This window comes from Notamacropus eugenii, chromosome 1 (genome assembly GCF_028372415.1).
Source record: "Notamacropus eugenii isolate mMacEug1 chromosome 1, mMacEug1.pri_v2, whole genome shotgun sequence".
Taxonomy (NCBI): Eukaryota; Metazoa; Chordata; class Mammalia; order Diprotodontia; family Macropodidae; genus Notamacropus; species Notamacropus eugenii.
The window spans coordinates 299,774,706-299,802,657 of NC_092872.1; the positions used below are offsets into that span (position 1 = coordinate 299,774,706).

Below are 27,952 nucleotides of genomic sequence, written 5' to 3' on the forward strand. Positions count from 1 at the left end.
ATTTGAGCATAATGTGAACACACATCAAGGGAACATAATCAATACTATTTACTATCGTGTTTTCCCCGTCTAAATTTTGGGTGCGCTGGAAGTGCCACCTTGTGAGTCTGATCTACCTAGTCTTGTCTTGAGAGGCATTGCTCTCATTGTAAACCAGGGTATTCTTAACCCTTTTATGTCTTTGACTCTTTTGGTAATGTGGTGAAAAATTGAGGGAGGTAGCATACAATGTCACAAAATGGAAACGTGTACCCAAATTTTGTCTTTTTGCCTTGAGATGAGTACGAAAAAGTTTCAGAAATTAAAGCTGTCCTTCCCAGTTGAATGCTCCTCAGAATATTATTTTTAAATGAACAAAATAAATATATAGGATTACAAAACAAAGTAATCATATTGAAATACAGTTAAAGAAATATTTTAAAAAACAAGTTCATGGGCCTCAGGTTAAAAAATCCTGGAGAATACTCCAATTCCTAATCTATCGAGTTGACTTAAGTAACTAGAGCACTTGTAATTTGTCCACATCTTTGAACCAAAAAAACAAGTGCATTCATAACTAAAGTCGATGATTCATGGTCTATTGTATCAGGTCCTACTAATGTCTGTAGAGTTCTGGGATAAGGACTAACTTGAAGACTGGGAAAATATACAATACTTTGAAAAAGGACAACTCACTAAAATGAACATACTTCCACCAAGAATTCATGGTTTATTTAGTTCGGTTAATCCTAAGAACTTGGTAGGAGTGAATTTGTATGTCATTTGAATTTGTGTTGGGAAAAGCAGAGGAGCAGGAGGGAGAATGGTGACTAACTCCCTCAGCTGGTCTGGTCTAATTCAGGTCAGTGAAAGAAAAATTAAATAGGATGTAGAGATAGTCATACTCTATCATGTAAAGCACCAGGGACCACTTAAATGGAGAATTTCTCACTTGATAAGAACTCATAGAAGCTGTTATGTAATGTCTTTCTAAATTCAGGACTCACTTGCACGATAGGAGAATATCCCCCAAAGGAGCCATAATATTCTAATCTATTTATCAGTATATTAGCACTAGAAGTATGTTAAAACTTCATATATTTACCCATTTGATGGGGCAGTTCACTGAAAAAGATTGAGTGCTTTTCCTTTTATTTAGATGTAGTAATGACAGAATTCAAAATGATTGTGTTGATCCTCAAAATTTTATGAATATTTCCCCCCCTCAACAATCATTGTAAAATTTCTTGTTTTTTGCTTGAGGCTAAAAGTGTATAGTCTTGTGCCCTTGCAAAGTTATGGATAGACTTCTTGTGAGTAAAGGCGATCATTGAAACACTAATGAAAGCTTAACCAGGTGGTGCTGTAATGCTTTGAATGTCCTGCTATGATTAGGATTTTAAAATATAAATAATACAAAAGAACTTACAAAAATGTTCTAGCTCAAGACTCCAGACATTTGCACCAGAGGCCCTTTCTGCCTGGAATTGTCTCCCTCCTAATCTCTACCTCCTGGCTTCCTTTAAGTTCCAATTAAAATCCTTTCTATGAGAAGCCTTTCCTGATTCCCTTTAATGTTGCTCCCTTCTATCTACTGATTATCTAAAATTTATTGTGCATAGTTGTTTCCATATTGTCTCTTCAATTAGAGTATGAGTTTCTTGAGAACTTTTGCTTTTCTTTGTATTCCCAGTGCTTAGAACTAGACCTGGTATACAGTAGGTGATAAATAAATGCTTATTGGCTGATTCATTGACTGAAGTTATTCAATTCTCCATTCTGAACTCAAGCACTGTTAGTTTATGAATATTCAAGTTAACACTGAATATGATCATTTTGTGTGTATTTTAGTGTGTATTTACTGAATACATGTATATCATCATAATCTATAAAAAGCCATATTGTCAGAGATAGCAAACATGTAAGAGATGGAAAGTAAAATGTTAGAACAGCAAGTAGGTTATATTACAGAATGCAGTGAGTGCCCAGAATGTAATTACGATGGATAGATAGGAAGAGGTCAGGTTGTGAAGAGCTTTAAATGTTGAAGACATTATAATTGATCCTGGATATAATAAATAGTCACTGGGGTTTACTTTGGTAGCTTTATGGAGGATGGATTGAGGTAGAGATTTTGTGTGTGTGTATACATATATTTGTATACGTATATGTACATGTACATGTATTTGTACGTATGTATATCAACAGAACCTTGGTTCAAATCTATAAGGCAGATTTATAAAATATTGCCCGCATTCATGGTAATTCTGTCCTTACATGAGTAGTTATGAAATGGCTCATATTTATGCCCCCACATAAAAGAGCAGAACCCTAGGGGTTTGGTACTAGGAAAAATCCTTCTCTCCTGGACTCCCTCTTGCCTCAAACAAAGGGATCCCTGGCAACATATGGGCAGAGTTGATCACAGGTGTTTATTTCACAGGTATTTATGAAAAATAACACTAAATCAAGCAAATGTACTATTTAAATATATACATTAAAAAATAATTGGAAATAAGGCAGGGGCAAGGGGAAAATGAAGAGAGAAGACAAAGGGAAATGGGAATATGAATGTATATATGTATGCATATATAAGGGATTATATATTTGTGTATTATGAATGTATTATGAATTATGCATATATTAATGTATCCTATACATACATTTAGGCATCATTTGCATAGATGTAATCATTGAAGCCATGAGAGCAAATAATATTTCCAACAACTAAATTTTGGGAGTAAGCACAAGACAAACAAAGAAAAAAGGAATGGTCAGACAGGCAGAGAATTGAGAAAGAACAATGAAAAAAGAGCCAAGAGAAAAAGAAGTCTCCAGAAGGAGGGGCAGTTCATAGCTTTCAGAACTACAGAAACACCAAGGAGGATGAAGATTGAGAAAAAACCAACGCATTTGGTTATTAAGTGGTCCCTGGTGACCTCAAAGAGTCCAGTTTCCGTTGGGTGGTGGGGGTGAGAGGACATTTGGAGGGGACGAAAGAGTAAGTGTTTGATAAAGAAGAGCATACAGCAAGTATGGACCATTTCTAGAAGTTTATCAATGAAGGAGAAACATGATTTGGATAGTAATCACTGGGAGATTTTAAAAAAAGCAACCTGAAATTCCAGACCCTTCTTGGAAAGTTCTTCAAAAGTCTTCTGGTTCAAACCTCCCCTTATAACATTCCTGATAAAAGACATCTATGTTACTCATCTTTCATTTGACCACCTCTAGTGAAGGGGAAGCCACTACCTTCTGAGGTAGCCCATTTCACTTTGGGATAGGCCTAATTGTTAGGAAATTTATCTTTATACAGAATCTAAATCTGCCTCTCTGCAACTTTTATCCATTGCTCCTGCTTCTACTCACTGAAGATAAGCAGAACAAGTAATCTCCCTTATATATGACATTTAAAATACTTGAAGATAACTGTCTCAGCACCACAAGACTTCATTTCTCCAGGATAAGCATCCTCAGTTCTGCTAGTTATCTAGTGCCCTGTTAGAACAAATATGAGGCCTTGTGCAAATGAGGATTTTAGGTTTTTATCTTCAGGGAAATTTAGATACCACAGAACATTTCGGAGACATGTGTAGAAGAGGTGGAACTCTTCTTGTGTATACACATGTCAAGGCAAGATGTGTTTACTGTACTTAAGGGATGTAAGCACATACCTCCTGTTTCTCAACAGCCCAAGTGTGAATGTGAGCAAGCTGTCTAAAAAGAAATACAATGGATATCATAGGGTCATCGGATTTAGAGTTGGATGAGACTTTGGAATTCATCTAGTCCAGTGCCCTCATTTTATAGATGAAACTGAGTCTGAGAGAAAGTGTGCATTGCCAGTCACATGGTTAATAAGCTCAGCTCAAATGCCACATACTTTTAGATGCCTGAGGCTTTTCTAATTTCCTCAATTATTAGTGCTGTCCTGGGTGCTGATCTGAATCTCCTGAAATCACTCTGTACTATGTGTGTGTGTGTGCGCGCACACGCGGCAGCTAGGTGTTATAGTGGATAGAGCACCCAGCCCTGGAATCAGGAGGATCTGAGTACAAATCCAGGCTTAGACACTTACTGTGTGACCCTGGGCAAGTACTTTATTTAACCCTGTTTGCCTCAATCCCTCATCTGTAAAATGAGCTAGGAAACAGCAAACCACTCCAGCATCTTTGCCAAGAAAAGCTCAAGTGGGGCCATGGAGAGTTAGATACAACTGAAAATGATTCAACAAACAAAAAATATGTACATGTATGTGTGCATGTATATCTTTATAGATAGGTTCTCTCTCTCTCTCTCTCTCTCTCTCTCTTCTCCCTCTCTCTCTCACACACACACACACACACACACAAACACCCTGTCTATTTATCTATATATATTATATATATATATATATAATCTATTTATATAGGGTGCAGGGACAAGACATGTAATTTCATTTGTTTAGTGGTAGATGAAAAGAATCCCTCTACTGATCAACACCTTTTCTGCAACTTAATGAGTCTTAGTGAATTTCCTGGGGCATTAAGATACTAAGTGCCTTGCCCAGCTTACCAGGAGTAGAACTTGAAGTCGTCTTCTGGATTTCAAAGTTAGCTCTCTTTCTTCTATACAACATTGCCTCTCATGTTAAGCAAGGAATTAAGTGTGTGTAAATAGATACTTCAATTTTTGAATTATTTCCCTGACCTCAAGCCTAAATTAACTTTTTGGTTCTAGCCTTTGGTTTTGGCTCTTGGAGGCTAAAAGGAATAACTTTCAATATGACAGCCTTCTAATACTTGACCACAGCTATCAGGTACTTCATCAGTCTTTCCTTCCCCAGGTTAATCACCTTCAGTTCCTTTAGCTGATCCTTAGACTCTTTGAATTTTTTATTCTTTACCATTTTGCTTACCTTACCCTGGATGTGAAGAGTATCAATATCCTTTTATCAATTTTATCAATATTTTATCATTATCTTTCTCAAACTGTGACACTCAGAAATGAACATCATATTGCAGATGTGGTTTTTATAGAACAGTATACAGAGGGACTATCACCCTCTCATTTCTGGAACCTATGCCTCCCTTAAGGAAACCTGGGATCACTAAATGAGCTTTTTTGGCTGTCACATCACATTGCTGATTTATATTGAGGCTGTAATATACTTAAGTCCTCAAATCTCTTTTTAGACACACTGCTGTTGAACCATGTCTTTCCCATCCTGCACCTGTGAAGCTGATCTTTTGAAACCATATGTAAAATTTTACATTTATTCCTACTGGACATTATTTCGTTAGATTCAACTCAATGTGCTCCCCCTGCCCCTCCCCCCCCCCCCACTCCCAGCCTGTTAAAATTTTCTAGTATCCTGATTCTGTTATCTTGTGTTAGATATCCTTCCCAGTTTTGTGTCATCTGCAAATTTGACAAACAGGCCATCCATACTTTTATCCAAGTCATGGATAAAAATGTGAAACATTACAGGGCCAGTATAGACCTCAGCAGCATTGACGATGTACTTTTAAGTTGACACTGAACCATTAAACTACTTTTTGAGTCTATCCATTCAACTAGTTCCAGATAGATTTAATTGGATTGCTTCCTATTTAGTCACCCTGACTCATGTCTCTTTTCCCTCCACATAGCTGCACAAGTCTGTCTTTGTCACTTTCCTTCTCCTAATGCTTTAATGGATACCTATTGCTTTTGGGATAAAATACAAGATTTCCAGTTTGTTTAGAGCTCTTTATAATCTGTCTCAAGGCAACCTTTCTAGACTTAGACACTATTCCTCTTCATGAACCGTATGGTCCAGACAAACCAATCTACTTGGCTGTTCCTGACCCTACGTTTCATCTTCCCTTTCTGTGCCTTTGCTCAAGTTGCTCCCCATGACTATAAGCCATTCTCTCCTCATCTCTCCTTCTTACAATCCTTAACTTCTTTCAAAGATAAGCTTAAGTGACAACTTCTACATGAAACCTTTCCTGATTCCATCATCTGCAAATGCCACTCCCACTCTCACCCCCTCAGTGTTTTCCTTTAATGCCACTCCTTCCACTGGTCTGTCAGAAACCACCTTGAAGTTATTTTACATTTATGCATATATAGTTTCCTCAGAAAGAATCTGCATTCCTTAAAGGCAGGGAGGGTTTTATTTGGTTCTGTAACAGCACCTTGCATAGTTCTTATATTCTGGTTTATTTATTGGCTTTTGAATCAGACCTGTGATTTCTTTGGTACAGGGAACTAACTCTTAGGGAGGAATCTATATTGGCTTTCTGGATCTGCAATGTGGATCTTCATCAGCTTTGCAAAATTTCTAGGAGTACTGAGAAAGTGATTTGTCTATGATCAGACAGTCAGTATGTATTAGAGGCAAGATCCAGTGAAAGCTATAGATCGCAAGCTGATCCAAGTATTGGTAAAGGAGAGATGATCCTAGACTGGAATGAGTTGGTACCTTCGTGCTGTTTTCATGGGTATTTCTCTAATCAATAGTGATTTAGAGCATTTTTTTTTCATCGGACTATAAATAGCTTTTATTTTTTTTCTTCTGAAAGGTACCTGTTCATATCATTTGATCATTTATCAACTGGAGACTATTTTTTTTTATTTGACTCAGTTCTCCTAATATTTGAGAAATGAGGTCTCTGTCAGAGAAACTTGTAAAACCCTCTGGTATTTCTTCATCATCTGTGTTACCTTTTGCAAAATGTAGTTTTTCTAATTATGTCTTTTACTTTGATCTGTTTTTGCTTATCTGAGATCATGATTATTACCCCTTGCCTTTTTAACTTCAGCTAAAGCATATTAGATTCTGCTTTAGTCCTTTATTTTAACTCTGTGTGAGTCTTGTAAACAACATATTGTTGGTTTCTGCTTTCTAGTCTATTCTGCTATATGCTTCTGTTTTATCAGTGAGCTTATCCCATTCACATTCACAGTTATGATTACTAACTGTATTTGCCTCCATCCTTTTTTCTTCTGTTCATCCTTCTCTTTCATCTTGTCTCTCTTCAAAGTCTGTTTTGCCTCTGACCACTGTTTCCCTTGATCCAGTCTTATCTCCTTTCCTTCCTATTTTCCTCTTGGGTAGTAGAGATTTCTATTCCCAATTGAGTGTGAATATCTATATTCTTCCTTCTTTGAATCAATTCTGAAGAGAGTGAGGTTCAAATTTGGCCTGCCAACCTTCCATTTCTCTCTCCATTATAAAAACTCTTCCTTGTGTGACTCTTATGTAAGAAAAATTTCCCCATTCTACGTCTCCCTTTCCTCTTTTCCAAGTGCATCCCTCTTTCTCACCTCTTAATCCCCCCTATAATTCACTCACACTCATGCCCTCTATGTTGACTGCTTCTAACTGCCCTAATAATGATACTATTCTTAGGAGTTACATGAATCATCTTGCCATGTAGGAACATAAACAGTATAATTTTATTCAGCCTCTTATGATTGCTCTTCTGCGTTAATCTTTTTTGCTTCTCTCAAGTCTTGTATTTGAATGTTAGACTTTCTATTCAGCTCTGCTCTTTTCATCAGGAATGCTTGAAAGTTCTCTATTTCATTAAGTATCCATTCCTCTTCCCCACCCCCAACACCCACCTGAAAGTGTAAACTCAGTTTTGCTGAGTAAGTTATTCTTGCTTGTAATCTTGGCTCCTTTGCCTTCTGGAATATCATATTCCAAGTCCTCCATTCCTTTAACATGGAGGTTGCTACATCTTGTATGATCCTGACTGTGGCTCTATGACATTTGAGTTGTTTCTTTCTGTCTGCTTACAATATTTTCTCCTTGACCTGGGAGCTCTGCAATTTGGCTTTAACTTTCCTGGGAGTTTTCATTTTGGTATGTCTGAAAGGAAGTGACTGGTAGATGCTTTAAATTTCCATTTTACCCTCTGGATCTAAGATATCAATGCAATTTTCCTTTCTAATTTCTTGAAATATGATATCTATGCTCTATTTTTTAATCATAGCTTTCAGGTAGTCCAATGATTCTTAAATTATCTCTCCTTGAAATATTTTGCAAATTGGTCATTTTTAAAAATTAAATATTTCACATTTTCTTCTATTTTTTTCATTCTTTTGACTGTTTTACTGTTTTTGATGTCTCCTGAAGTCACTACTATCCACTTTCCCTATTCTAACTTTTAGGAAATTATTTTATTCATTAAGTTTTCTACATCTTTTACCATTTGGCCTATTTTGTTTTTTAAGGAGTTCTTTCCTTCAGTGAATTTTTGAGACTCTCTTAGTGTTAGGCCAATTCTATTTTTTTAAGGTATTATTTTCCTTAGTATTTTTTGTGCTTCTTTTAACAAGTTGTTGATTATCTTTTCATAATTTTCTTGTATCACTCTCATTCTTTTCCCAATTTTTCCTCTATCAGTCTTCTTTCTTTTTTTTTTATTTTTTATTTTTGAGGGGTTAACAATCACTTTAATCAAGCACATGTATCAATTCTTTTACCAAGCACATATCTCATTCACCTAGTTCAGGGGAATCAACACCCTGAACATTGAAAAAAATACAGAGAAATTAAAAATCAACAGACATGGCTTCCTCTGCCTGACAACAGACAGGTACAGCTGTCTGACCATAATTTTTTTTTAAATTTTATTTATTTTCAGTGTTGTACAATCATTACCATATAACTTAGATTCTTCCCCTCCCTCCCCCTTTTTCTCCCTCCCTCCCTCCCTCCCTGAGATGGCATACAATTTTATATAGGTTCTATATATACATTCCTATTAAACACATTTTCACAACAGTCATATTGTATAGAAGAATTAAAATGAATGGGAGAAATCATATAACAAACCAAAACATAATACAAAAGAAAATGATCTGCTACATCCTGCGATTGAATTCCATAGTTTTTTCTCTGGGTGTGGAAGGCATTTTGCCTTAAAAGACCATTGGTAATTTTTTTAAGTACTTGCATTGTAATGAAGTTCCAAGTCTACCAGAAAAATCTCTTGCACACTGTGGTTGTTGCTGTGCACAAAATTCTCCTGGTTCTGCTCCTTTTGCTCAGCATCATATCATATAAGTCTTTTCAGACCTCTCTGAAGTCTTCCTGTTCATCATTTCTTATAGAGCAATAGTATTCCATTACATTCACATACCATAATTTATTCAGCCACTCCCCAATTGATGGGCATCCCCTTGATTTCCAGTTTTTGGCCACCACAAAGAGAGCTGCTATAAATATTTTTGTATGTGTGGGACCCTTTCCCATTTTTATGGTCTCTTGGGGAAACAGTCCTAGAAGAGGTATTGCTGAGTCAAAGAGTATGCATATTTTTGTTGCCCTTTGGGCATAGTTTCAAATTGCTCTCCAGAATGGTTGGATCAGCTCACAGCTCCACCAACAATGAATTAGTGTTCCAACTCTCCCACATTCTCTCCAACACATCATCTTCTTGTTCTGTCATGTTAGCCAATCTGATAGGTGTGATGTGGTGCCTCAGAGTTGTTTTGATTTGCATCTCTCTAATCAATAGTGATTTAGAACATTTTTTCATATGACTACAGACATCTTTAATTTCTTCCTCTGAAAACTGCCTGTTCGTATCCTTTGACCATTTATCAACCAGGGAACAGTCTTATTTCTTTAAGGAAAAAAAATAAAAACTCTTCTAGGAATTCTTTTTAGACTTAGGTCCAATTAGGATTTTTATTTGAGGCTTTCTTTGTAGCTTCTTGTACTTTATTGTTTTAAGTTTATGCCTTGGTGGTTCCTATTACTGTTGTAGCTTTTTATGTTCAAATTCTTTTTTGGTTGTTTTCTCATTATCCAGTCTATTTCTTGACTTTGAACTGATGCTAAAGTTGGGCTCTATTCATGTTAGGGTGGGGAGGCACTGTGCCAAGTTTCAGTTTTTTTAGTTCTGTTCTTTTCAGAGCTAGTTCTAGGGGTCTGCAAGTTTTCAGTACTTCCACAGTGGTGAGATATGGTGAGAGGTGTGGTCACTGTTCTCCTGATCTGTGATCTGGTCTTTTCCTAGGAAGGGCCTCTGGTCCTCTGAAGCCATAAGCACTAGAGCTCTTTCTGATCCTAGAATTTTAACCAGGTCCCCTGCTCTTCTGTAGCCACAGGCACTTTTGCTCCTCTTTCCCTTAGAACTGCTACCAGGGCCCTGGTTCCTTTGTAACTGACCACAAGTGCTCCTCTGCAACCTTGAACTGTGACCCAAACCTTCCTATAGGCAATAGAGCTGCCAACTGGTACCAGAAAAAGCTCCCCTGTAATCTCTTTCTGAACAGTTTTCAGATCCCTTTTCTGTCTCAGGGCAAAGAGCTCCCAAAAGATGCTGTTGTTGCTGCTACTGCTGCAGGTGCCTTCAATGCCCATTGCTGGTGCTATGGTGGTCTGTGCTCGGAGCCAGCCCCTACCTTGGTATCACAGACCTCTCCTGCTGACCTCCTAAATTGTCTTAGGCTGGAAAAAATATCTTTCTCTTACCTTTTGTGAGCCCTGCCATTCCAAAATTTGTTTGAGGTTTTATTTTAAAGTTTTTTGGAGGGAAATATTAGGAGAGTTCAGGTGGATTTTTGCTTGTACTCTGTCATGTTGGCTTTGCCCTTGCAATATCTTAATCTATTTTTTGATATTTCTTTTATTGTTGTGTGATCCAATATCTTATCATATTTATTATGATCTTAACTTGATCACAAACTTTTGTAGCTTCCTTTATGCTACACAGTGCCTAGCTCTAGGTCAGTAGTACATGTTCAATTTCCCTGTTGATTTTAAATTGAAGACAATACCTTGGGTCAAAGGGCAAAGGATCAAATGCCTACTGGAGATACCTAAGGCTAGACCTAGAAGAGGCATGGTTAAGAGGTTTCTACTTTTTTTTCTCTTTATAGAACCACGTGAATAAATTAATGAATAAAATAAGCATTTATTAAGTTGTTGTTATTTGTCCTTTGTTCTCAAAGAGGACCATGACATCAGAAAGATGATGCCATGACTTATAAGTGAACTGGATTTAAGTGAAGGAGGTTGTGCAAAGAGCGCTCCTCTGGAGCCATCTGGGTCCAGTGGCAAGGTATAGATCAGGATGACTGGAACAGGCCCCCATTTATTAAGTACTTATTATATATAAAGGACTATGCTAAGTACTGGAGATCCAAATAGACAAGCAGGACTGTCCCTGTTCTCAAGGAGCTTATATTCTAATGATAAAGACAACACATATGGAAAACTTTACTTTCAAGTCAGATGGTAAGGTCTCATGGTCCTTAAGATTCAGGAGCAAAGCAGATGGTAATACATTTTTTTTAATGTAGTTCCCCACTGATAAAATTATTTCTATGACAAAAAAGGAGCAAGTTAAAAATAAATGGAAGCGTCCTGAAATCTCCAATTATTTCCATTTAAAAAATTAAACAATTTACTTATACAGCATAACCAAGTTCTATGTGGATTCTTTTAGGTCAGGAATTCTTAACTTGGTTTGGTGAATCTGTTTTTTAATGGTTTCATAATTGTACAGGTAGCTAGGTGTTGCAGTGGATAGAGCACCAGGCTTGGAGTCAGGAAGACCTGAGTTCAAATCCACCCTTAGATACTTACTGCTGTGTGATCCTGAGCAAGTCACTTATAGAGATACAAGTTTGTCTCAGTTTTCTCATCTGTAAAATGAACCGGAGAAGGAAATGGCAAACCATCCAACTATCACTGCCAAGAAAACCTCAAAAGGGGTCATGAAGAGTCAAATGTAACTGAACAACAACAAAAATTGTATTTCAGCACAACCAGTTTCCTTTGTAATTCTGCATATTCTAAGTATTTAAAAACACTATTCTGAGAAGTCTATACATTTCATCTGACTACAAAAAGGGATCATAATGCAAAAAAAATGTTAAGAATCTCTGTCCTAGGTGACTCTTTAAATTAATTATTCCCAATAGGAATCAGAAAAGTAAATGGTTATGTTAAAAACAAAAGAAAATGAAAAGAATAATCATTTACACAAAGAATGTCTATTAGCTATGTCAGAAGTTCTCAAAGTGTGCCCCAGAAACCCCTGAGGTTCTCCAAGACCCTTTTTATGGAATTTGTGAAGGAAAAACTATTTTAATGATAATACTTGGACACTTTAATTTCTATTATGCCAATATCATATTCCACAAAACATTTTGGGGGTCCTCAATAATTTTTAAGGGTTTAAAGGGGTCATGAGATATAAAAGATCAAGAATCAAGGATTTAAATGATAAATTACAAAGTTTCTTTAATGACTACAAATTTCTCTGATAAATGAACTTTAATAGTTTGTAAGATCTTTGAGAACAAAGATTTTCATTTTTATCTTTGCACTCTTAGCACCTAAAATGATGTATAGGGTCAATAAGTGCTTGTTAAATGACTGATTGGTTATTTTTTTTTTGGAGCAGGGGAAGGCAAAGCAATTGGGGTTAATAGGTTTGCCCAAGGTCACATAGCTAATAAGTGTTTGAGGCCAGATTTGAACTCAGGTACTCCTGACTCCAGGGCCAGTGCTCTATTCACTACACCACCTAGCGGCCCTTGATTGATTCGTTTTGAAGAAAAATTTTGAAGAAAAAAAGTGAGTTATCAAAGATATGTATAATAGGAAAAGAATGAGAGAGAGAGAAAAAAAAGAGAGAGCTTTGATATCACCTTTCAATGTCAAGAGAAAGCAATAATGGTCCTCAGGAATTTGGGTAGATTTCTTGTGCAATCTTATAAGAGGACATGGACAAGAGTTGTACAGGATGATCAGATAACAAGAGATTATGCTTTGCTTCAATGGAGGCAGCATCTACACCTCAAAATGATTTGTATATTTGGATTTATACTCATATACTACTTTACAGTTTACAACATGTACTTTACAAATGCAATTTACATATGTTAAACATGTTTACATTATCTCATTTGAGCCCAACAATAACATTGTGAAGCAGTTATTGCCAATTTTACAGATACAGAAATTGAGGTTCAGAGAGGTTGAAAAATCCTAGATATAGAGTCACTATTAGGACTCAGAAGTTAACACAGGGTTTTTGATTTCAGACCCATTACTTTTCTATTTTACCATCCTACTTTTCAACTTTACTCTTTAAATTAAGTTTTTAATTGATTAGTTCTACACTGTAGACAGAGCTCTGAGCCTGAATTAAGGAACATTTGAATTCATCAGACATTTAGCAGTTGTATGACCCTGGGCAAAGTCATTTGATCTCTGTCTTCCTCAGTTTCCTCAATTATAAAATGGAGATAATGACAGCACCTATCTCCCAGGGTTATTGTGAGAATCAAATGAGATAAAATTTGTGACAAATATTATCTCATTTTGATGGGGTCCTTTGAGTGCATGTACTTGGGCCCCAGTTCTAAAATCACATTTCTATTTAAAAATCACACTTCTCCCTAGCCTCAAAACACTGTCCCAGGTAGTTTCTTTCCAGCCCAAGGATACTGCCTACCTAGCAAAACTTTATGTCTTTTCCTGACACAATAGATAGCTGCACCTATAGATTTATTAGCCTGAACCAGCTGTGTACTGGCTGAAAGGCTGTGTACTGGGTCATAATGACATTTACTACTCACTGACCAATCATATGTATCCTAGACATACATACATATCATACTTGTCTTACAAGATATTGATGAGACCAGCCTGGTATTCCTTAGTCAGCCCTGTTAGTTGACTTAGTGACCTTTCAGGCCTAAAACCACACCTCCATGTAGCCCCCGCTTTGGGCTATTTCCCAATGAACTCTGGGTAAAATGCCTGTGCACTAGATACCAAAAGCGCTTGTTCCTTTAAGAACTAAACACTCCCTAATCCCACCCTGAATCATCTAACTAGCATTTTTGGCACATGTTTTACTATAGAATATCCTATAAAAACTTTCCCTGTATCCCTTCAAGGTTGCAGGGTTTCCTAAGAACTCTTAACAGCTGAAAAGTGTAATAAATCTTTATCTTGACCTCAACAATGTTTGCATCTGTGAATTCTTCTCCAGATGGCCTATGCAGGGAATTCCAGTCTTGGAGTTCCTGTTACCTCACACCCTACCTTCCAGCCTGCATCAATTTGATCATGCCTGTCACAAAGCAGGTATTTTATAAATGTTTATTTCCATCCTTCCTTTTTTGAAAGGTAAAAATATCTTAGGAAGAATTTGCTAGGTAAACTAGGGATAGCACATACTTTATGAATACAAATCAAAGATAAAACTAAGAAGGCAATACTGTAACTTTCATAATCCAAGATCCATTTGTTTTGAAGTTTGATGTCTGGCATACCTCTTCTTGTAATTAAAGGGAAGGTGAGGAAAAGGTCCTGCCCTTCAAATCCATATTGGTCCTTACAAAAAACAAGTATGGCCACTTTGTAAATTATTTTTGACACAAATTATATTTCTTATTAGTGGCCCTCCTGTAATCTTTGACTTTTTATAATAAGAGAAAGTTCAAGAAACTGCAAAAAAATCCACAATAACACAAAAGTGTGCTTAGGTATTTTCTTTCCACCATTCTCTTTCACTCATCATTCCAAGAGGAGAGTGTTAAGGGACTCCACTAACCACTTTTGTTGCAGTGTTTTCTTTGCTCTACCTTGGACTGAGCTAGATGACAGAACCAAGTTGATACTGAAATTTAGGATTATCTCATCTTACTTTTTAAAAAACTAAACATTTCTAAAGTTTAGTTTAGTTTATTCATTGTACACCCAATAATGAATTCAACAGGAATTGGACTCTGGCTCATCATTTATCTTTTTCTATTGGAAAAAAACCATCATCCCTATCTTTTAATTACTCCATTTCATCCTAATGCCAATAAAGTGCAGTGGTATTACAACAGGTGTTGCAATCTGATTCCATTAGAAGTTCAAAAACCTTCTTTCAGCCCTTGGATATTAGTAAATATAAAATTAGCACAGATGATTCCTCTCTCTTTCCTGGCCTCTAGTAGAGGCCAGAAATTTTTGGGTTCAAGTAAACAAATTTAATGTCCTTCAGGTCGACTGCACTAAATATAGAACTGAGCACGATGCCATGTATACAATAAGAACACAATATTATTCAAATTATGATGAAACTTTGATACTTCAGAAGACTTGTGACCTTAGCATATGTACTCTTTTTTGCTGCCATAGTCAGTATAAAGATTAGACCTCCGATTTCACTGATATAGTGAAATCCAAAATAAGAAAATTCTCTCTAGCAATGTAAATTGGTACCTCCTCGGTAAATTCTACTCTCAGAGAGTTGCCTAGCACACTGACAAGTTAAATGTCTTGGGTAGAGTCACATAGCCCAGACCAGGAGAGACAAAATTCTAACCTAAGTATTCCTGGTTTCAAGGCAATCCTACACTACACCTCTCTGCCTTTGACTCAAACGTCAAATTTTAAATGCCTTCACAGATAAGTTAATAAAGTGTTATAGCCCCCCTCCCCTCCAAAAAAAAATTAATCACCTACTGGTCAACCTTTTGTTGGTAAATCTCTTAGCTAGGTAGGTCCTCAGGTGACAAATCAAATATATATAAATATATATGTGCATACTTTAAGCCTTTCCAGCATGACAGGATTTATCAGAGATTGTGCATAGACTTCAAGAACTCAGGATCTTGTGCACCTGAAGTTCTTATGGTTTCTCCTGTTTTTTCCTCTAGTCACCAACACCTTTCATGTTTTAGGTCAAATAGACCTAGGTTTCCCTCTTCATGACACAAGTCTGCACAATCAAATTTCCAGAGTCTTCATATTTTACTAAGTTAATCCCACTAGACCAATCATTTGCGTTTTACCAACTGAGTATTGCTCTTTACAGAAAGCAGTATTCTTGTATGTATACCCATTTCTTTGTTATGTATTAGTTCTTTCTAGAGCCTAGCTTACTTTAATCAACTCCAAGCATATCTGGTACCTCTTGTCAGAGTATATAGAATTCCCTTCTACTCTATTCATTGTAATGCACCAATATATCCTTCTTCCTGTGGTATATCCACATATGAGTTTGTATTTATATTAAGCAAATTCTCCTTGCTCTGAGTTTCCTTACCTCACTTATGACATTTATTATATTAATCTTTTATAGCTGTAATGGATATGACCCAAGAAGCTTCTGAATAATTTTGTCTCCCTGATTAATTTGATGAGATTACAGGCCACAGATCTATTTTGGAAGGTTATTTCCTATGGAAGAAGTCAGATAGTTTAGCCTCTTGCTGAAAGGTCATAGGGAACCCCTCTGATTGGTCTCCAGTGACTTGAGCTACCTCCAAGATGACTGACAATTGAAAGCCAAAGGTTCAGACTCTTTTTAGAAGGGTTCCTGGATCTCTAACTTCATTCTACTTTATTTTCTCTAATTTCTTTATCTAAGCACAGGTCAGAATCTAATGGTCCTGAGAATGGACTTGCCTTGCCAGTGCAAGAGTCACCAAGAGTTCTTATAGACCACCTTGGAGATTTCCTTGGCAATGTGCTTCTTAAGTGAGAAGGGGACCATCCACAGAGAACTGCCCTAAATGAGGATTAAAGCCAAGCTGTGTTTGGGGGTAGGGGACAGGACAGGATGACAGAAATCTGTCAACCCTTTTCTTTTTGTGAATTGCTCATGCTATGTAGATCTGAGGTGAATGGGGAGTGTTTGTTCAGCAGTTTCCCAAAATCTTTTTACATCTATTGGGAATCTAATGGACTTAGTGTTTTATGTTTCTGAATTTGTTCATAGGCCCCTATGGGTTCTTTGCACATATTTTGCTGTGGTTCTATATCTGGGGCTTTTTTTCTCTTTGATTGGTCCTACTTTTTTATTTTTTTAATGATATTCTATTTTCTGCCAATTACAAAAATAATTTTTTAACTTTTTTTTTTTTTTTAGTTTTGAGTTCCAAATTCTATCCCTCCCTTTTCTTTCTTTCCCCCTTCCCGAATGGCAAGCAATCAGATACAGGTTTACATGTGTAGTAATCATGCAAAACATTTCCATATTAGTTATTTTGTGCAAGAAGACTCAAAGATAAAAAGAAAGAATGGAAGAAAGGAAGAAGGGAGAAAGAAAGGAAGGAAGAAAGAAAGAAAGGAAAAGATCATAGACTTCAGTCTGCATTCAGACAACTTAGTCTTTCTCTGGGTGCAGTTGGCATTTTTCATCTTGAGTTTTTTGGGGTTGTCTTGCATCATTGTATTGCCTAGAATAACTAAATTATTCACAATTCTTCATCAAACAATACTGGTGTTACTGTGCACAAAGTCTCTGTTCACTTCACTTTGTATCAGTTCATGCAACTCTTTCCAGGTTTTTCCGGAATCATCCTGCTTTTCATTTCTCACAGAACAATAATATTTCATTACAATCACATGCCACAATTTGTTCACTACTTCCCAATTGATGGGCATCCTCTTCATTTCCAATTCTTCATCACTATAAAAAAAAAGCTGCTATATGTATATATATATTTTTTTGATAAGTAGGTCCTTTTCCCTTTCTAAAAAAAAAAATCTCATTGGGATATAAACCTAGCAATACTATTGCTGGGTAAAAAGGTATGTAGAGTTTTATAGCCCTTTAGGCATAGTTCAAATTGTTCACCAGAATCTATACTTGAGATTCTTACTATATACATTGAATACTTGTGGAGGAGTGGGTAAGCTATATTTGGTAAAGCCTGAGCTATACATAAATTTAAGTTATAGATTTTCCCAAAGCAACCCTTTGGAGTGAGGGCATGAACCAAAGAGAGAAAAAGAGCCTTTGAGTGTCAAACCACCAGGACTGGATCCTATCTGTGTGAGCCCAGAGTCTTTGGAAAGCTCTGGACCTCAGAATACATGGTAATAATTTCTGTACGTCTCATTCATTCAACTAGTCTATAAGCTTTTTAAAGGAAAGATCCACGACTGATAATCATTTTCGCATCCCTTGCACTATTTAGTACAGAGCTCATTTATAGGAAGCACTAAATAATTTACTTTTCAATGAACATTTGAGTATACCTAAGTTAAATGTGTGTTGAATTACAGTTAGGTGACACAGTGGATGGAGTGCCAGGCTTTAAGTCAGGAAAATTCATCTTCCTGAATTAAAATCTGGCCTCATACACTTACAAGCTATGTGACCCTGGACAAGTCACTTTACCCTGCTTGCCTCAGTTTCCTCATCTGTAAAATGAGCTCGAAAAGGAAATGGCAAACCACTCCAGTATCTTTGCCAAGAAAATCCCAAATGGAGTCACGAAGAGTTGGATACAACTTAAAAAAAAAAAAAGACTGCCCTGAATTGTACTAAAAAGGTGGAATTCTAAATCTAAAAATCCTGCAAAAATCAGGAAGAGTGGCTTGACCTGGCCAAAGGCAAACAGAAATATACAGTAAGGAGTAACATCATTGTCAAGTTACTTGTTAATTAATCTTCGTTATATCTCAATAAAAGGGAAAGTTCAAAGAGAATAAAAATAACCACAGACCAACGGATACCTCTATCGCCGCTGAAAAAGAACCACATTCTGTATAAGCCCCGCACGACTTGTAAACTTCTTCCAGTTTTGATGTTAGACTAGAGACCAAACTGATGATAATTGGTTACTGCGGGTCACGTGACAGGTTAGCCTAAAGACAGACTCCGATGGTTGGTTGCCGCGGGTCACGTGTCAAACAGGAGCATGCGCCGTGGCAACCCTACGGCCCCCTGAAGTCCTCTGACTGGCCGCGAGTTTAATTCTATGACAAGGAAAAGAATGTGTTCCACCTGAGAAGTGTTCAACTCCACTTGAAGATCGCCAGTGAGGAGGACCCCCCTGCCTTTTAAATGAATTCCGTTAACCTTTGTGGAAGTTCTCATTGTTAGTTTAACCCAGAGTTCAAGTTTGAGGATGTCTGTTTGGTGAAGACGCCGACCATTTGACGCCTTTTGCCTGCGAAGAGGGGCGGAGTTTTCTTTGTCTGGGTTCCAGACGCAGGAGAAGACACGCACGTTTCCACGCTGTCTTTAGGGGAAGGTTCCTGGAGCAAGAAGAAGACTTAGGGACAAAACTGACGGTAGCGTTGCTGGTGCCTCGGGTATGTACTCATTTCCACCCTTCTCACTCCTTTTGGGGGAGGGGGACTGTGTCTGTGTCTGTGTCTGTGTCTGTGTCTGTGTCTGTGTCTGTGTCTGTGTCTCTGTCTCTGTCTCTGTCTCTGCCTCTGTCTGTCCCTCATCTCAGCCTCAAAGGAAATTCATTCACTCTGTGTAAGGACTTGTCCATTCTAACGTGTCCAACTCCTCTGAGTTTTCTCAATTTGTTTAAATGGGCACATCAGTGATTTCCTGTTGGGGATGGTCTTGAGTTACTTCCTTAGCATTGGATGGGAAAGGAACCAAACCTTCAGATACAGCTTAGGGGAGTCCTTCCCTTTTAAGGTATAAAAACTAAGAAAAGCAGTTCGAAACTAAAAATAGTTTCCCCTAGACTAGCAAATTTAAAAGGCAGAGAAATATAATTCTAGCCCAGTATTCTCTCTCTGGGGAGCAGAGCGCTCCAGAACCATGTCATCAGTGTTTAACCCAACTCTTGGCAGGAATTAAAGTCTCCCTTGGAGAGAGATGGGCAGGTTATCTATTCATACTAGATATCTATTCGTACTTCCCAGTGAACTATATTTAGATAGACCTATGTGGGCATAGGTATAACCTACATGGGCAGAAAACACACACATGCACACACATACACACACACACACACATTCCTTATATGAGGAATTTTTTTTTCTGACATCAAGTCTAAAATGATCTTTTTATACTTTCCAACCATTTTTTAGTTCATAACTGGTGCCAAAAAGAAATCTTATTTACCCAAAACAACCATTTGAGTACTTGAACAGCTATCATGTCTCCTTGAGTTTTCTCTTATCTTGTGTTTTCTTAATGTCATTCTTATACTACATGGAACCAAGACCCTTCACATCTTTGTTGTCCTCCTCTATATGCTTTTTAAAAATTAACATCCTTCCTTAACTGTAGCATGTGGAATTCAACATTCTAGATGTTGTCTGACCTGAGCAGAGTATATAGGGATGATCGTTTCCTTATACTGGAATCCGAATTTTTGTCAGTCATGTCATATTGTTGCTTCATATTGAGCTTACAGTCTATTAACACTCCTATATTTTTTTGCCTCTAGACAAATTGCTATCTAACCATAGGCCCCCCTCCCACCTTGTACTTATTTTTATAATTTATTGTTCTGTTTTCAATTAACAAGCATATATTTTTTCTCCTAACTGGAAAAGAAGAAAAAAAAACTCATATAGGAAATATGCAGAGCCAAAAAACCTCAATTCATGCAGTGGCACACCCAAAAACATAAGCCTCCTTGTGCATCTGTAGTCCATCGACTCTCTGTCTAGAGATGGGTGGTATTCTTCATCACTGATCTTCTGGAATCATGACTAGTCATTGCCTTGATCAGAGTTCTAATGGTGTAATGGTGTTCCATCCTATTCATATAGTATTGTCTATTCAGCTATTCCATAACTGATAGAACCTCCTTGATTCTCAGTTCTTTGTCACTACAAAAACAGCTGCTATAACTTGTTTGTACTTATGGGTCCTTTTATCTCTTTGTGCTGTAATTCTAGTAATGGTATGACTGTGTGAAAACATATACAGTTTAATAATTTGCGGGGCATAGCTGCAAATTGCTTCCCAGAATAGTCAAACCATTTCACAGTGCTTCCAAAAGTATGTTAGGATGTCCATTTTCCTACAGCCCTTCCAACATTTGTCAGTTTCCTGTCTATGAGTTGGAAATGCAGCCTTCCTTTAACTGGAATTTCTCTAATTAATAATGACCTGGATCATTTTTTTCATATGTTTGTTGATGTCTTGGATTTCTTCCTTTGAAAATTGCCTATTCACATCCTTTGAGATATGGGATTTGGCTTATCAATTGGGGGAATTACTTTTAGTCTCATAAATTTGATTTAGTTCCCTATATAACTTGGAAATGATTTCTTTATCAGAGAAACAAATATTTTCGCAGTTAACTGTTTTTCTACTACTATTGTTTACATTCAATCTACACCCTCTTTTTAAAGATAATTTTATTTTTCCAATTGACAAAAATCCAACTTGTATCCCACTTCCCCCATCATATGAAAAGAAAAAAAAACAAAACAAAAATCTCTATAACAAATGTGCAAATTTAAGCAAAAAATTCCCCACAGTAAACAAATAAAAAAATGTGTCTCAATTTGCAAACTGAGACCAACACCTGTCTGTCAGGAGGTGGATGACATATTTCATCATAAGTCCTCTAAATCATGGTTCAAGTTTCCCTCTCCTCTTTTTGTAAAGAAGTGGTCACTGAGAGAGAAATGAGCTCACCACTAGCCTCTAGTTTTGATTTAATCTGTTTGTACTCCCCTTCTCATTCCTCTACCTAATCACATGTTCTTATTCATTCTTTCCTTTAAAACCCTTCTTCATGATTTAACCTCCATGGTTAGAATATGTTTTGCTTAGGACTAATCCTTCTCTTGACCTACCCTCTCTTCTCCCCTTTCTGTCTTAGTTTTCTTTTAAGTCAAATATGTTTCTGCATCTAGGTATTTTTATGTATATTCTACCCTCCTTCAACCAGTTCAGATGAAAGTGGTGTTTAAATGTCCCTCTCCCTACACTTTCTTCTTGTCTGCATAGTTTCTATTTGTGTACCCCAACTATATGAGATAATTTTCCCCACCTTTCATCTCCCATCTCCCCACTCTCAGCTTATCTCTTTTCCTATCTTCTTTCTTCTTTTAAGATAATAGAAGCATAACAAAATGATTCCTATGCCATTTGACTTATTATTAGATTCAGTTTATGATGCCTGTTGATGATAACGCTCAGGACATGTGTTAGACATTAGAATATAATTATTAGAATTTAATATTAAAATATAAACAATTCATCCTTGTTTCATCCCTTTTGCCTGCTCACTCATATTTATCTGTTTTATGTTTCTTTTAACTTCTGTGTTTGCATTTTAAAGTTTCTATACAGCTTTGGTCTTTTCATCAGAATGTTTGGAAATTTTTTATCTCATTAAAACTATATTTTTTCCTCCTATAGATTTTACTCAGTGTATCTGAATAAGTTATTCTTGATTGTAAGCTTATATGCTTTGCCTTCTGGAATACAGTATTCCAAATTCTCTGCCCCTTTATAAAATAATGGCAGTTAAACCATGTGTGGTAGTGATGGTGGCTCCTCAGTACTTGAATTTGTTTTAATGGCTACTTGCAATATTTCTTCTCTAACTTTGAGGTTCTGGATTTTGGCTAAAACATTCCTGGGAGTTTTTATTTTAGTATTTCTTTCAGGATACCAGTAGTTTCTATTTTAACTTTTCTATCTGGTACTAAAAGATCTGTTTCCCCTTATGATTTCTAGAAATATGATGCCTCGGCATTTTTTTTTTTTTGTTTTGGTTATAGTGTTCAGATAGTCCAATGATTCCTAATTGTCTTTCCTCATTCAGTTTTCCTGGTAAATCATTTTGATATGAAATATCTTAATCTTTTGACTTTTTTTTTTTATATTTCTTGTTACCTCATGGAGTTGTTAACTTCTTTTGGCCCATTTTCAAGGAGTCTGGTGCTCATACCTCTTATGCCAATCTTCTTCCTAATTCATTCCTCCATAGTTTTCAATTTTCCTCTAATTTTTCCTTTAATCACTTTTAGTTCTTTTCCATTTTTCCCTCTATAAAAACATATATAAAAACACCTTTTTAAATTCCTTAAAAAAAAAAGTTTGCTTTATCTGTTCCAGGAATTCTAGTTGAACATGTGCCCAAGATGTGTTTTTTTTTTTAAATTTTAATTGTAGATGTTTGGAGTCACCCTCTTTTGGATTTGAACCTTGAGTGTCCCTATCATCTTAATAGCTTTTTGTGATGGGATAGTTTTTTGCTTGTTCATTTGTTCATTCTTTCAGCCTTACTTCCTGACATTAGGCTTTATGCACTTGTGAATGAATGAATGAAATATCTGGGCTGGGTTTGGTCCTATTTTGTATACTCTTAAGTCTTGGTGCTTTTTGCTTGGGGAATTGAATGCTGTGTTATTCTAGGATCTCTGAGGCTGAGAAGAAGTCTAATGTCTCCTCTGTGTGGCAGACCTTCAAATATTTGAAGGCAATTATTGTATTCTCTTCTATGTCTTCTCTTTGTCAGGCTAAACATCTCTATTTCCTTTAATTGATTTTCATATGTCATTGTCTCTGGTCTCCATGCTATCATATTTGCCCTCCTCTGGCTGTACTCAAGTTTATCAGTATCCCTCTTCAAATATGGTGCCCAGCACTGAAAACAATACTGTAGATGTTTTCTGACCAGATCATAGTACAATGGGATCATTATTTCCCTCATTTAGAAAACTATTTTTCTTTTAAGGGAGACAATACATTACTGTGCCTGTTTTCTTATAGCCCCTTAGTTAACAAGCATTTATTAAGGACTTACTATGTGTAAGCTATTGTACTAAGTGCTGAGAAGATAAAGGCAAAAAACAGTTCCTGAACTCAAGGAACTTACACTCAAATGAGAAATGAATTCTCTGCCACTCAAAATGAAAAGGGAGGAAGTAGACCTTATTCATCTTAAGGTGAGAGTCTATCTCACTTTCATATTTGTATCACCAGAGGCTAGCACAGTGTGTGGCACAAAATAAGCACTTAAACCCTTTTTTTTTTTGTTCATTCTTTCATTCATTCATAGGTCTTTTGGTCCCTTTCAGTTGTGTTATTTACTTGTAAATGTGTATGCTTATAAATGTATCATATATTACACAATTAAAAACATTTATAACTATACAGTTCAGCTATTGCTATTTTTATATCATTATTATTATTCCCATCAAAGTAGGTAGGATCCCTTATTAAAAAAAAACACAACAGGCAACACTGGATTTGGAGTCAGTAGACTTGCATTTGAATCCCAGTTCATCCATCATCATGACATATTCTTAGATTTCTACTTTTCTTTGATAATATCATCATTAGCAACTAATAACTTATAGCTATATCCTCAGCTCCACAATCCCCTGAAAATGTCATAGTTAAAACCTGACATCCTATCTCTGTGAATGATGGTACCAAATAATCTTCACCTCATACCTAGTTCCTATCAGTGATGTCCTTCAATGGGTATGGGATGGAAGAACTATCTACAACAGATATAGATTAAGACTGATTAAAAGATGCCTTCCCCAAACAAGTCATGTATAATATATTGAGAAGGCAACTTTAGGGTCAAATCTCCTTATTTCAGTACTCATTCCTTCCAATGGCAAAGTTTGCAATAGGTTAAGATTAAGTTTGAATTTTAGCAGAAAGTCTTATGAGTAAAAACATGTGACCTAGTTTGATTAGAAGTAATTGTCAGGGGTTCTACAGGTTGGGTGTTGACCTATCTTCCTACTTTCTCTTATTTTCTGGGGCAATTTGAAATCTTTTTTAGAAACTGGTGTTTCCCATTGTGCCAGACACTGGAGTAAATACACAGATGTATAAGACACTAAATTACAATCAGGACACAAATGGAAATGTATTATAACTGGTGTTTTCTTCCATTCAAAAAATTACAAAGACAGAAGATTAATCAGAAAATTTTGTTTTTATGTCATGTACATTTCCAATATATCCCTCATTATCCCACTCTTTATAACAAAAATTTTTTTTAAAATTTAAAAAGCAGGGAAAAACAGTCTAACAAAACTAACACATTGATTTTACCCATAGTCCTCCAACTCTGCCAAGAAGGGAAGGAAGTATAATCTCATATCCCTTCTTTTGAACCAGATTTGGTTATTATAATTTCGCAGTAATTAGTTTTGATTTTTTGTTGCTATTATTGTCATTTTGTATATTTTTTTCCTGCTTCTACTTACCCCATTTTGCATCATTTCACACATTGTCCCATGTTTCCCCATATTCATAGTCATCATCTCTTTCAACAAAGTAATCTTCCCTTACATCCGGGGACCACAACTTATTTAGCTGTTTCCCAAGTAGTGGGAATCTACTTTGCTTCCATTTTTGTTAAGAAATAAGCATAAAAAGTTCTACTAAGAATATTTCATGCATCTGGGACATTTCTTTCTGTTTTTGATCTCCTTGAGGTATATACCCAGCAGTAGGATCTCTAAGTCAAAGAGTACGGGATATTTTAGTCAGTTTCCTAGCACAATGACTAATTGCTTTCCAGATTGATTGGACCAGTTCACAAGTCCAACAGTATATATGTTGTTCTTTCTGCAATCGCTTCAAACATGACTATTTTCATCTTTTTTGTAATCTTTTCCAATTAATTGGAAGTGAGGTAAAACCTCAGAGTTTTCTTATTTAATTTATGATTTAAAGCAATCAAAAATTGTTAATAGATTACTATTCAAAGATTGTTAATTGAAATTTTTGAGAATCACATTCATATTCTCTGACTACTTATCTACTGAGAATGGCTATTGGCATCATAAATTTCTATTAGTTTTCTATATGTTGAGTTAACAAGCTCTTTTCAGATATCTTTGTCACAAATATTTTTTTCCCAATTAGCTTTTTTTTTTTAATCCTAGGTGCTTCAGTTTTGTTTTTGCAAAGGCATTTCAACTTCATATATTCAAAATGAATCTATTTTATTATCTGTGATTACCTCGTCTCTTGTTTATTAATAATTCTCCCCCTAGCTATGGTTGTAAAAAGTACCTTATCTGATTCTCTCCTAAGTTTTTTATGTTATGATTTTTATTTTTCAGGTTCATTTTGATCTTGTGTGTATGGTTTAAAATGTTGGTCTAAATTTAATTTTTGCCAGACTTTTCTGGGATTCTCAGAAATTCTTACCAAAAAAGCGCATTCTTTCCTAAGTAAACTATGTTCTCAGGTTGATTGGACATCGAATTATTGAGTTCATTTGTGTCAGATTCTCTCTCCCTTGTCTACTTTGTTCACCCGATCTACTTTTCTGGTTTTTTTGTCAGTACTAAATAGTTTTGATGATTGCTGCACTATAATATAAAATCCAAACCTGGACTACTCCCACCCTCTCTCTCCTCTGCATTTACTCATGGATGTGGCTGAAGCATGCTAGAGGACGTCATACTACAATGACAACTGATTCCACTACAAATGGACATTACCTAATATCATCTGGGCCTTTGCTACAGCAAGGCAGTTCATTTATTCTTCACTAGTTAATTGCATTCCCTACATCAGCTGTTCTAAATCTTCTACTCTGCTTTCAAGATTCTGACACTGCTTCTTTTTCCTTGCCTTTTATCATCAGTCCATGTTTCATGATCTTCACTCTGCCATAGACCCATAGTCTTGTGGCAAGTGGAATGTTGGGAACTTCTCTAAAGCCCATCTTTGAGACCTGGAGCTTCATGGGAAAGATAATCCTTTTCTCACATGTGCCCCTATTACACAGCATGGGGGTTAAAGTTCTTTTGTCACATCTTAAGCCTATGTAAGCTCTACCTTTAGGGGGCAATGTACACACAAAATGACTATATGCATTGCCACAGCAAGCGAACCTGATCAACCTTCATTCTCTACTCAATCTGAATACTCAAGTAATTATCATCCTGTTATACAATTACGCAAACCTATTCTCCTTATTCAGAACACAGATAGTCAAGTTTACAGAGCTGTTTCTCCATTCCTCTTTTGGTGCAAAGGGTTGCTGTAGTAGCACCTCTGCTAACTGGAGTTAACCTGAATTTTGGTTGTGTGATCTCACCTTTATCCTATATTACCCGTTTTTCCTCCCTTCCAGAACTGATCTAAACACCTTTCACGATTTCTGAAGTCAATTCAAACAAAAGGAAATTACAGGTAAAAAAAAAGAAAGCCAGGCCCTGCAGGGCAAATAAGCATTAGCTCTTCTCCCTAAGGCATCATTTCATCACTCCACAGGTCTATTTTCAGCATGTACTTTGACTATGATTAGTTGCATAATTTTTATACTACCTGTCACCTTTCTTTTGATGAGCTTAAAGAGCTTTACAATCATTATCTTATTAACTCTCAGCTGAAGGTGGGGAGGTGGCCTGTCATGTGCCATTATTTTTATGTTACAGAAATATGACAGCTCAGAGTTAAGGGACATGCACAGTACTGGAAACTGAGTCAATGGAAAGGTTTGGAACATGTTCCATATTTCATAGCATATGTTTCATATTTCATAACAAAATACATTTCCATCCTCATCAGAAAGTTGGAATGAACTGATCTTTCAGTGAGCAAGAATGAATAAAGTGTAGACTGGGTTGAGCCATTTCGTAAGGAGAAACTCTTAAAGGAATGTCTCTAATTTAATCTAAACCAATGATTTCCAAGGGGATTTCTGACCCCAAATTTTATGATCCTAATTCATTTAAATTCATTATGGTAGGTGATGTGGAATTAGAGAACAAGCGAAACGCAAGATTATTTTTCTTGAGTTTACTCTCTAGTTTGGGATTAAGTGTGTAACAGGGTTGATCTGGAGAGCTTCTAATCAGTCTTGTGCCCCCCAATCAACTTGATAAAATTGCAAAGCCTGGACCTTGGTTAGGAAGGAGTTCCTCCCATGGAGCTAGACTCAGGTTCAGTTTTTAGCCTTGGTTTCCTAATTTGTAAAACAAGAGATTGGATCAATGATCCCTAAAGCCCAGCCAGATCTACATCTTGCAATCCTATTCAAAGGAAGAAAGATTAGATTTAGAAACAGACTGTATACAGAGAGATGAAGGAAATGAAAGAGTCAGAGGTCTCAGGGTATGAAGAAGGAGGATGACTGATGAGAAAGAAGTAAAATGTTTGCTCTATTTTTATATATTAAATCTGTGGAGCTGTATGTGTGTGTGTGTGTGAGAGAGAGCTCCTTCAAGTCACTAAACTTAGTGTTGTCATATCTTCATACTATAATGTTTAGTTGTTTTTCAGTCATGTCCAACTCTTTGTGACCCCATGTGGGG

At 36.4% G+C, this 27,952-nt stretch overlaps 2 long non-coding RNA genes across 2 annotated transcripts in view; one reads left to right on the top strand and one right to left on the bottom strand.

Annotated features, from left to right (window-relative positions):
- LOC140525333 (uncharacterized) overlaps positions 1-18,530 on the bottom strand; it is a 96,596-nt gene extending 78,066 nt beyond the window's left edge. Inside the window, exon 1 of the long non-coding RNA XR_011974003.1 lies at positions 18,446-18,530. This is a non-coding gene — a long non-coding RNA (uncharacterized lncRNA). The remainder of the gene's footprint in view (positions 1-18,445) is intronic.
- A 94-nt stretch (positions 18,531-18,624) lies between these two features.
- The window catches only part of LOC140517772 (uncharacterized), a 42,198-nt gene continuing 32,870 nt past the window's right edge, over positions 18,625-27,952 (top strand). Inside the window, exon 1 of the long non-coding RNA XR_011971747.1 lies at positions 18,625-19,027. This is a non-coding gene — a long non-coding RNA (uncharacterized lncRNA). The remainder of the gene's footprint in view (positions 19,028-27,952) is intronic.